This window comes from Callospermophilus lateralis, chromosome 14 (genome assembly GCF_048772815.1).
Source record: "Callospermophilus lateralis isolate mCalLat2 chromosome 14, mCalLat2.hap1, whole genome shotgun sequence".
Classification (NCBI taxonomy): Eukaryota; Metazoa; Chordata; class Mammalia; order Rodentia; family Sciuridae; genus Callospermophilus; species Callospermophilus lateralis.
The window spans coordinates 7,984,695-7,986,924 of record NC_135318.1 but is presented as its reverse complement, the minus strand read 5'-3'; positions in this window follow the sequence as shown (position 1 = coordinate 7,986,924).

Genomic DNA, 2,230 nt, shown 5'->3' with positions numbered 1-2,230 from the left:
GTTGTAATAACAAAGCATCCAGGAAAGTTCACTGTGAAATGAAAATCATGGCATAAATTTAATAGGAACCATTTTTCTCAAACGTGAGCCTAGTGAGACATAGCCTCACTGGCTCCAGGAGCCCTGCAGACACCAAAATCTGAGGATATCAGGTGCCTTATATAAAACGCACAAACTTGCACAGAACCTACGGACATCCCCCTTATATTTTAAATCATCTCTAGATTGCGTGTAATGCTTAGCACAATGTAAATGCTATGTAAATAGTTGTTACACTGAATTGTTAAGGGAATAGTGGGAAGAGAAAAGCCTGCATGTGTTCAGTTCAGATACAATTCTTAAAAATATTTTCAAGCTGGGGTTGGCAGGATCTGCAGATGCAGATGTCACGAATACAGAGAGCCGAGTGTGCCGTGCCAGGCCTCAGGACACAGGCGTGACAGAAAGTTACATCCATGCAAACAAATGGGATATGACAGGAAAGTCTCTAGCCTCAGGGCCTACTTATAGCACTGTATAATTTTGTCATCCGACAAAATGTTTTCTCCAAGAACCAGAATTATTGACTCTTTCCCATGCACCAGGTTCTAGCAGATACTAAGAACGCCATCAGGATAATGAAGTTCTCTCTATGGAGGACCCCAGTCCAGGCTGAGATGAGTACTAGAACACAAAGCGTCAAGACCATCATGGGGAAATGGCTCGTGCGCTGTGAGAAATGCGAAGGGCTTCCCAGAGGCAGCGACGGCGGAGCTGGGTGCTGGGCAGTGGGGAGAGGTTTGGTAGGAAGACAGCCAGTCTCTAGATGCAAGAGGACGTGGCCAAGGCCTTTCCCAGGAGGGACTTTCTTGCAGAGCACGGTCTTGCTGGGTGAGGGGACGGTGATGACGCACCCAAGTCTCCTGACCACGCGGACCAGCTCCCACTTGGCCGGGGAGGGTGTGGGCAAGACGCAGGTGAGAGTCAGAGGAGAGGAGGTGAGAGATGGCAAGAGGCGAAAGGTCGACTAGGAAAGGGGCTGACGCAGAAAGACGTGGTCAGCGTTTCCACCCTCAGAGCAGAGGAGAGCTGGTGTGGGCTTCACCTTTGCCTCTCCCCACTGCACCCCAGGCCCTCAGCAAATGGCACGTCTCAGCTCCTTGGTCTGTTTTACTCAAATGACAAATAAGAAGCGAACTCATTGTGTGCAGGAAAAACTATCCCTATGTCCAGTGGCCATGATGGGCAGAACTCCAGGAAGCTGACGGACAGACAGCTGGGACTCCCAAGGTGACATGATGTAAAGGAAAGTTCAAGTCCCAGTGTTGCACAGTAATCGTACCATTCAATTTTGCATCCTAATTGGTGCTTTAGAACCGTCTTCTCCACGTTCTCATTTTCTCCGGCAGCAGCGTAGACTTTGGCATCTGCGTGGGCAGCTGGGGCACATTCGCAGGGCCTCTTTCCCTCTGGCGGATGAAGCGTCTTAGCCCTAAACCACAACCATCTGTGAAAATGACTGGGAGGCTCAGAAAGTGCCGGAACCACAAAATTCCAGCTTTGCTTTCGACTTTCTGGCAACCAAAGAATAAAAACGCAACTCTCATTTCTCCAAATGTTTCCTGCCCCGCCATCCACTCCAGCCTCGGGTCGGTTCCCCATTAGCAAACTTGGGTGCTCCTGCGGCCCCCTCGTTCACCTGGCTCTCAGCTACTGCTGAAATGCACATGGAAGCCAGGGCGTTGGCCGGGAATAAAGTGGTCTTCCCCCCCCCCCCAAAAGGAACAAACTTCATAAATCCTTGCTCGATTCTACGCAGGTGTATAGAAGAAACTGAAAGAGGTGTTTATTTTGTGTGTCCAGGTCCTGCTAAGACCCAAATATGAAAAACGTTTTTTCCCCCCAACACAGATGTCTGTTGAGACACTTGAGATAAATCCAGAGAAAGGTGGGTGTGAGCTCTGAAAGGCTCTTGCCCAGTAAGGGCTAAGAATGGCCAAGAGGGATCCTCGGACAGCATCTGCCCACCCTGTGAGCATCAGGGGCCTCCACGTGCCTCACCCGACAGAGACCACAGTCTGGGCCCAGGGCATGGGGTGGGACCAAGATAGTTACCGAGATGCAGAAGACGTTGGAAAATTCGCTCTCCTCCACACCACAGGAAGGCTTAAAGATCCAAACCAAACCAGAGCTCGTTCAAGTGTCAGGAGATGTAAAATAATGTGGTTTGGGGTGCACAAACGTTTTTAGC